This window comes from Fragaria vesca, linkage group LG2, assembly GCF_000184155.1.
Source record: "Fragaria vesca subsp. vesca linkage group LG2, FraVesHawaii_1.0, whole genome shotgun sequence".
Lineage (NCBI taxonomy): Eukaryota > Viridiplantae > Streptophyta > Magnoliopsida > Rosales > Rosaceae > Fragaria > Fragaria vesca.
In genome coordinates, this window is record NC_020492.1 from 24,472,439 (window position 1) to 24,481,886 (window position 9,448).

General features: G+C 37.8%; 1 pseudogene across 1 annotated transcript; it reads left to right on the plus strand.

Annotated features, from left to right (window-relative positions):
• Nucleotides 1–1,842: 1,842 nt before the first annotated feature.
• Nucleotides 1,843–9,392, plus strand: LOC101305342 (annotated as a pseudogene). The gene is made up of 25 exons (XR_184162.1): nucleotides 1,843–1,852; nucleotides 2,166–2,454; nucleotides 2,551–2,671; nucleotides 2,773–2,861; nucleotides 2,940–3,024; nucleotides 3,103–3,248; nucleotides 3,342–3,418; nucleotides 3,606–3,659; nucleotides 3,864–3,954; nucleotides 4,082–4,383; nucleotides 4,487–4,768; nucleotides 4,871–5,187; nucleotides 5,263–5,423; nucleotides 5,502–5,605; nucleotides 5,694–5,850; nucleotides 5,956–6,054; nucleotides 6,112–6,284; nucleotides 6,474–6,806; nucleotides 6,954–7,244; nucleotides 7,334–7,417; nucleotides 7,507–7,640; nucleotides 7,718–7,945; nucleotides 8,072–8,243; nucleotides 8,428–8,682; nucleotides 8,778–9,392. The product of XR_184162.1 is annotated as a pleiotropic drug resistance protein 1-like (transcript).
• Nucleotides 9,393–9,448: the final 56 nt, after the last annotated feature.

The window sequence follows — 9,448 nt, forward strand, 5'->3', positions numbered from 1 at the left end:
AGCCGGATTAGTAGCTATATTTGCTACCTCAAGGTGTGCCGGAGGTTGTGAGCTCTTTTTTTGTAACTAGGATGGTTTGTTTGGATCAATGATCTGACTTGAGTTGTAAGTAGGCAACTATGGCTCATGTTTCTATTGTTGAAAATTATACAGCGCACCCGGGTGCGCTGAATACGCTCTCTTCTATTGTAACCCTACTTGTATCACTTCCTTTTTTAAAGTAACTGATGACTTGATTGATCAAAAAGAAGCTGACGTCTTCCTCTAAAATTTTCGGTGTGCAGATAAGATGTTTGTTAAAATACCTAAAAGAGATGCGAGTGGAGGTCCATATGTCGAGTAGATAAAGATTGGAGGCGTAATGGAACAAAGGACCCGAATCCTCTCCTAACCTATATTTTGCCTAACCTTGCCTAAACTTCTCACCAAATGACGACACGTGTTTTTTCGCAGATCTAAGGGCTTACCTTTCTTCCTCACATCCACTTTGTTTCTTTCGTTTCTCTCTGCTCTACTTTTCCTCCTCGTTCTCTCTCATCTGTTCTTTTCTTCATGTTCTCTCCTTATCACCACAATATTTCTTCTCTCAAAATTAAAATTTGCAATCCCATTCATTAGGAAAAAGAATCCCATAAAGCTAGCTTCAACCATTCAATTTTTTTGGTGATGGATAGTGATTAGTGAAGGCTGGTTGATAGTAGTTATGACTTACAGTTAGGCCTCGTTTGGTTCATGGATTGGAAATGTTGAGAAGGGAAAATTGTTTATTTTCTTTGTTTGGCATACCTAAGGAAAGTAAAGACTCTACTGCAATATGGGAAAATAGATGGGAAATTGGATTCTCCCACATACCATGAGATTCAATTTCCCTCATACTTTCCTAACATTAATTGCACATTAATTGCATCTTTTTATATATTGTTTTAATGGATGTTATTATCAAATTATCCATAAAACTTTAGAATCTTAAATATTATATATTTTATTACTAAGGATATAATTGGTAAATTAATGTTACTTGCTTTCCTATCCATGCATATATCAAACATTGGAAAGGAAAATAAAATGCATTTCCTAGTTACTTTCCCGACGTTTCCAAACACCTCGTAGGGAAACTAGTGGGAAATTTACTTTCCCATACACGGGAAAGACCAAGGAACCAATTTCCTTTCTATCAACCAAACGAGGCCTTATAGTCTCCTGGTAAACATTTGGTACCGGAGCTTCAACCCCATTTTCCACCAAACAAAAAAAATGGGTTCTTGAACCTTGAAACTGATCTGCAACTCCAAACTCGGAGATCTGATCTTGAAAAATCACTTCTTTAAAAATGGGTTTTGCTTGGCAGAGAAAACAACCGAAACCCAAAAGCATAGGAATGAGAAATTAACAACAAGATTTGAAGTAGAAAAAGAAGAATGGGTCCTTACTCCTTACGAGTAAGCCACTTATCACTATCAAGAGAGGCTCTGTGTAAAGTTTTCAGAGGAACTGTGTCCCAGTCCCAACTCTCAACATGCTTTTCAATAACAAAAATAGTAAAAAAGAGTGAAAATAAAACGAAATTCAATTTGAGCCATTAGATGTGCCTTAATCCACATGTCGTCATCTGATGAGAAGCTTAGGCAAAGTTAGGCAAAATATAGGTTAGGAGAGGATCCAGGACCTGGAACAATTTTTTTTTTTTTTTTGAACAAGATGGAACAAATTACTTTAAAGAGGGAAACAATGCAAGCAAATAGAGTAAGTTGCCTTCTGTGCTTGCTTATTTATATATTGATATATGATAAGGAAGTTAGACAGGCTATAAATAGTAAATACGTAGTTGGAATAGGAAAAGCCATGTCTCCATGTATGTAGTAATGGAAGATGACATGCTCATGTGGCACACACACAAGTCATGTCATCTCCCCTGAGCGCCTATCTGAATTGATAGAGAGCTCAGCTTCCAGGAAATCCTGCTTAATTTGGACCAAAATATCTTGGTGGTTCTGTCTGCAGGTTGTGGTTATGAAGAAAGAAAGTCTTTGTTTTGGCCAATGGCTATGAAGAAAAGACACCAGTGACCAGTGACTCCTGGAGGATGTGAACACCAGTGACTCCTGGAGGATGTGAACAGCACAGTGAGCAGAGCAGTAGTGCACTGTGCACGTATATTTAAGCAGTTTTGATATGTGGAGAAGTTAAAGGAATTGAATCCATGGAAATATTCTCCAAGTCTTCTCGTGAAGAAGAAGATGAAGAAGCTCTCAAATGGGCTGCTATTGAGAGATTGCCAACTTACTTACGCATAAGGAGAGGTATACTCGCCAACCAAGACCAGGGCATAGCCAGAGAAATTGATGTCAAGGATTTAGGACTACTAGAAAGGAGGAATTTGCTGGAGAGGCTGGTGAAGATTGCAGATGAAGATAATGAGAAGTTCTTGTTCAAGCTCAAGGATCGCATGGATAGGTAAGAAATAGTTAGCGTCTCTTTAAAAATGAAACTATTGTTGTTTAACATGTTTATGAAGAAACTTCTTGTGTTCATGTTTTTATTTGAACTCAGAGTTGGACTTGATTTTCCAACAACTGAGGTGCGGTTTGAGCATTTAAGTGTCGAAGCAGAAGCTTATGTAGGAAGTAGGGCATTACCTACAATACTCAACTTCTCCATTAACATCTTAGAGGTAATCATTCTTAACTAAATAGCAATGTATTTGGTAAGGATTTTTTTGTTATATATAGCTTGAACTTTGCTTATACATTACATTTTCTTAATTCCCTGCAGGGGTTCTTGAATTACCTTCATGTTCTTCCGAGTAGAAAGAAACGATTGCCCATCCTCCATGGTGTTAGTGGAATTATCAAGCCAAGAAGGTACACAATTTATTACGCTATGGTCTTATATTCTTCGAACATTTTTTCTTTTCTTGATATGGTGGTCTGGTTTTGCAGAATGACATTGCTTTTAGGCCCTCCAAGCTCTGGAAAGACTACATTCCTTCTGGCTTTGGCTGGAAAACTCGGTAAAGATCTGAAAGTAAGGATTTATAGTCTATCTAAGATTCAGTCTAATAATATCTTTCAGTGTTTGAATCTGTCATTACTTATAATTTAGATTTCGGGGAGAGTTGCTTACAATGGAGAGGGGATGGAAGAGTTTGTACCAGAGTATTAGTCAACATGATCTTCACATACCGGAGATGACGGTGAGAGAAACTCTGGCTTTTTCAGCAAGATGTCAAGGAGTTGGACCACGTTATGGTACATACCATGAAATTTGACATGTCCAATCTAGCTTGAAAACCATCTGAGAATCTGATTTCAAGTTTTGATTTGCATTCGGGAAATTTTCAGAAATGTTGGTAGAATTATCAAGGAGAGAAAAGACTGCAAATATAATGCCGGATCCTGATCTTGATGTTTACATGAAGGTATTAGAAAAATTGGCAGAAAAGAATGTGAAAGAGAAACTGACTTTCTGTAGAGATTTCCGCTATAACTCATTTATTCCATATTTTTTTTTTAAGTTCCTTGAATAAGAAATTTGTTTTCAGAACATGTAAGAAAAATATTTTCATTTTTGTTGCTTCTCATAGTTTTTTTTTTCTTTCTTTTCAGGCAGCTGCACTTGAAGGACATGAAACCAATGTAATTACAGATTATATACTGAAGGTGTCCACCATCCACATCAGCAGTATTGCTTTGCTTATAATTTTATGGTTTTTTCATTTTATTTCTGGAAAATTGCCTAGCAACTAGTTTTCGCTGTTCTGCATATATACTTCCTGTCTAGTGTCTATGCTAGAAGAATTTTTAAATTTTATTATTTTTTGATTTCTTCAGGCTAACTCTGTTTCTGCTAAAATGACTTTACAGGTTTTGGGGCTTGAAGTTTGTGCCGACACTATAGTAGGGGATCAAATGAGACGAGGTATCTCCGGGGGTCAAAGAAAGCGACTCACCACAGGTATTACACAGAAATTGTTTGTCTGGAACCAGACACAAATTTTGCTACCAGTTACTACACCTTCATAGTGTCACCACATATTTAATTTGGCTGATAATTCTTCTAAGAAGCTGATTAATAATTATAGGGGAGATGCTGGTTGGGCCAGCAAGAGCACTTTTCATGGATGAGATATCAACCGGCTTGGACAGTTCAACAACATTTCAGATAGTGAAATCACTTAGACAATCCATCCACATTCTCAATGAAACTGCTGTCATCTCTCTCCTGCAGCCAGCGCCAGAAACTTATGATCTCTTTGATGATATAATTTTACTCTCAGATGGGCACATTGTGTATCAAGGTCCCCGGTGCAATGTGCTTGAGTTCTTTGAGTACATGGGATTTAAATGTCCAGAGAGAAAAGGAGTTGCGGATTTCCTACAAGAAGTAACTCACTTGAGCTCATACAGTTATCTATTTTTCTCCACAGAGATTGCACTTGATTACAAGTTTCCAAGTTTTATGTTGGTTTTTGTTTCTTGTGATACAGGTAACCTCGAGGAAAGATCAAGAACAATACTGGGCTCATAATGACAAGCCTTATAGCTTTCTAACTTCCAAGGACTTTGCTGAAGCCTTGCAGTCATTTTACATTGGTCGAGAACTTGGTGATGAGCTTTCTATTCCGTTTGATAAGTCTAAAGGCCACCCTGCAGCTTTAACAACTAAGAAGTATGGTGTCAGCAAGAAGGAATTATTCAAAGCTTGTATGTCTAGGCAAATTTTGCTTATGAAGAGGAATTCATTTATCCATATTTTCAAAATTTCACAGGTAAGCATCATATTGATCAGAATTGAACCTCAGGCCAAGACTAAACCTAAAATTCAGTGTGAAATTTAATTAAAGAATAATTTCTATTGCTTTTGGTTTCAGATGATTCTAATGTCTTGTGTTACAATAACATTGTTCCTACGAACTGAGATGCACCGGGATTCTGTTGAAGATGGTGTCATATACATGGGAGCATTGTTTTACACAATGATGATAATTATGTTCAATGGGTTCTCAGAGCTTGCCATGACTGTCATGAAGCTTCCTGTGTTTTTCAAGCAAAGGGACCTTCTCTTCTATCCTGCTTGGGCATACTCTTTGCCCACATGGCTGATAAGGATCCCTATGACTTTTGTGGAAGTTTCTATTTGGGTGACCATTACGTACTACACTATAGGTTTTGATCCAAACATTGAAAGGTGAGAAGATAAAATAATGAACATTATTCAGATACATTAATTAGTTATGAAATTTACAACAATTTGTAATAACAGGTTCTTCAAACAGTTCCTTTCACTGCTGCTTATTAGCCAAATGGCAACTGGCCTGTTCCGACTGATAGGCGCATTAGGAAGAAACATGATTGTTGCGAACACATTTGGATCTGTTGCTTTGCTTGTGCTGTTTGTTCTTGGTGGATTCATCTTATCACGAGGTAAATAATACTGCAATTGAGTTCTCTTTAGTTAACTAAAATACTTTGATGGCAAAAAGATTTCTTCCTGTGATCCAGAGGATATGAAAAGCTGGTTGGTGTGGGGATATTATCTGTCTCCAATGTCGTATGGACTGAATGCCCTAGCTGTCAATGAATTTCTTGGAAAAAGTTGGAGACATGTAAGCATTACTATGACTTAAACAAAAGATAAGAACAGCTTAGCACTGATTGAAATATATCATCTAGCTAAGATGTATCTCTTTGCAGTCTCCTACCAACTCAACTGAACTTTTAGGAGTAATAGTCTTGAAATCACGAGGGGTTTTCCCAGAAGCACGATGGTACTGGATTGGAGTAGTAGCTTTATTTGGATTTATTCTTCTATTCAACCTCCTTTTCATTCTGGCACTTCATTATCTTGAACGTAAGTACTTAAGTGTCTTTAACTTGGATAGCAAGCTAGGCTATTTTCTATCTTTGAATGGAAAGGAGGTTCTAATTAACAAGCACAATATATGATTTCTTGCAGCTCTTGATAAGCCTCAGGCAGTACTCTCCAAAGAGGCCTTGGCAAAGAAACAAGCCACCGAAACTGGAGAAGCCATTGAATTAGTTTCAACACAAAAGAGTTATATTGGTGAGTCATAATACTCCAAACTTTATTCATCCATTCTATATTATGGAGTTGAATCAAGTATATGTAATGGCTATGATGTATCAAATATCAATGCAGGTGCAGCTAATGAAAGACTAGACAATGTGTCAGTCAATCTGACCAGCCAGCGAGGAATGGTTCTTCCTTTTGAACCCCTCTCAATTACATTTGACGAAATCAGATATGCAGTTGACATGCCAGTGGTACATTCAGTTCAATATTTGGCCATTTCTTTTAAAAGAAGTTGAACTTTTTATCTGAAGTTCACATTGAGTTATAGATGGTTTAAGTTACTATCATTACGGGATTAAGACACAGTACATGTAATCTCTATGATAAATTAAGTCCTGTTGCTGAATGCATTTTTAATTCTTTCCCGTGCATGCTTTTAGGAAATGAAAGGTCAAGGTGTAACACAGGATCGGTTAGAACTTCTGAAGGGTGTAAGTGGTGCTTTTAGGCCTGGAGTCCTAACAGCTCTAATGGGGGTCAGTGGCGCTGGAAAGACTACTCTAATGGATGTCTTGGCAGGAAGGAAAACTGGTGGATATATTGAAGGAAACATTACCATTTCTGGCTATCCGAAAAAGCAAGAAACATTTGCTCGTATATCCGGATATTGTGAGCAAACAGATATACACTCTCCACATGTTACAGTTTATGAGTCTTTGGTTTATTCTGCTTGGCTCCGGTTGCCCCCTGGGGATGATTCCCCCACCAGAAAGGTATGCTTTTAACGCCTGTTTTATTTTTCTTGAGGGCATGACACTTAAGGAAAATGATAGAAATGGCAAGCAAAGTGGAAATAGCAAGATTGCAGATGAGTCATGTTCAGTCAAATCGCTTACCATCACCTGCACATTGATTTGCAGATGTTTATTAAGGAAGTCATGGATCTTGTGGAACTGACCCCACTAAGGGATGCACTTGTTGGATTGCCAGGAGTGAATGGTCTTTCAACTGAGCAGCGCAAAAGGCTAACAATTGCAGTAGAGCTTGTTGCCAATCCATCCATAATATTCATGGATGAGCCAACCTCTGGTCTTGATGCCAGGGCAGCAGCAATTGTAATGAGAACTGTGAGGAATACAGTGAACACCGGGAGAACTGTAGTCTGCACCATCCACCAGCCAAGCATTGATATATTTGATGCTTTTGATGAGGTGAGATCAGAGTTCTTTCTATAATTTGAGACATTTTAGATATATTATTTATTGTTATAACAACTTAATAATTTGAAACTTGATTGCAGATGCTACTTTTAAAATGGGGAGGGGAAGAAATATATGTTGGTCCTTTAGGCTACCAGTCTTCCCAGTTGATCGAATACTTTGAGGTGAGGCGCATATATAAACCACAATGTATGATATATATGGCTTGTTTTCTGTTTAGCTGATAACTTAGATGTGATATGTGTAACCAAAGGGGATTAGTGGAGTTCCTAAAATGAAGGATGGTTACAACCCTGCTACTTGGATGTTAGAGGTCACTTCTGCAGCACAAGAAGCAAATCTTGGGGTCAATTTCACCGACATATACAAGAACTCAGAAATGTACAGGTATAAATCTATTAATTCAGACGATAGAGCTACGATTGATTCTGGTTCAGCTATTAATACACCAGTTTGATTTTTAGGAGAAACAAGGAATTGATCAAGGAACTAAGTACTCCACCAGAAAATTCAGTAGACTTACACTTCACAACACAGTATTCTCAATCCTTCTTTACCCAGTGCAATACTTGCCTATGGAAACAGCACCTGTCTTACTGGCGAAATCCCCCATACAGTGCAGCGAGACTTATTTACACAACAATGATGGCTATAGTATTTGGTATATTATTCTTGGGTCTTGGCTCCAAAAGGTACATTCTAAACGTTACATATGAGTTATATCTTGTTATATACCTTACACTTCTTGATGAATTGCAAATGTGTAAGAGGACAGCTACTGACATCCCTAATTCTGCCTAATTTCATATAAAATGCAGGCAAAAGCAACAAGATCTTTTCAATGTATTAGGCTCTATGTATTCTGCCATTCTCTTCATTGGGATACAAAATGCCTCATCGGTGCAGCCGGTTATAGCTATTGAGAGGATAGTCTTTTACAGAGAAAGGGCAGCTGGAATGTACTCTGCTTTTCCATATGCATTTGGACAGGTACGCCATAAAGGTTGATCAAGGTTGCTTAAGAGGGATTTGGATTTGAAGTGTAAATTGCTCAAGGGATATATATTTTCTTATATTCATAGAACCCGCATAATATATGAAGCATGAAAAGCTCTTCCTCTTATTTTGTGAAAATTTTCATCACAGTTTCTCACCTAATTCCATTGCAATGCAGGTTGTCATTGAGATCCCATACACTTTGATCCAAACCATTTTATACGTGGTTATTGTATACACGATGATCGGATATGATTGGACGGTCAGCAAGTTCTTCTGGTATTTTTTCTTCATGTTTTTCAGCTTCTTATACTACACCTTATATGGTATGATGATTGTGGCAATTACTCCCAACACTATGGTCGCTGCTGTGCTTTCCTCATCATTCTACCCGTTATGGAACGTCTTTTCTGGGTTTATCATTCCGAAAACAGTAAGTAGAACATGTGAAAAATCATTAACAATGCATGTTCATGCGGTGCACCTTATAGGACACTGACTTATATCATTGTTTTTTGGTGGTAATAGAGAATTCCAATATGGTGGAGATGGTTCTATTGGTTGTGCCCGATTTCGTGGACCTTATACGGATTGATTGTTTCACAGTTTGGAGACATTAAGGACACACTTGAATCTGGCCAAACTGTGGAGAAGTTTATTAGGGATTATTTTGGGTATAGAAAAGACTTTTTAGGTGTTGTTGCAATTGTCCATGTCGGGGTTACATTGCTCTTTGGTTTCATCTTTGCCTTTTCAATCAAAGCCTTTAATTTCCAAAGGAGATGATGATCGAGGACATTGAGAATGCTATATATACCTCTTATGAACACAGAGCAAATTGCCTTGTGGTGTTGCAAGTTTTGATCCTAGTTTGATCATAGTGAGGCACATACAGCAAATATGAATGTACACAAGTTAAAATCCAGTCTAGCTGGATGAGGCAACATTAGCTCTAGCTTCTCAAGTAGGGACTATCATTGTGTCCCCAACAAAAACCGCAAGATTGGTAGGCCAAAAGGTAGCAAGAATCGTCCGAAGGCGATTGGTATATGGCTTCAGAGCCAGTCACATGAAGAGTAGCAGCTCCAACAAAAGGATTGCCAACCGGCTATAGTATTTGGTATATTATTCTTGGGTCTTGGCTCCATGAAACTTGGTCTTTAATTTCTAGCTTTCTAGGTGTTCGATGCCATAAGAGA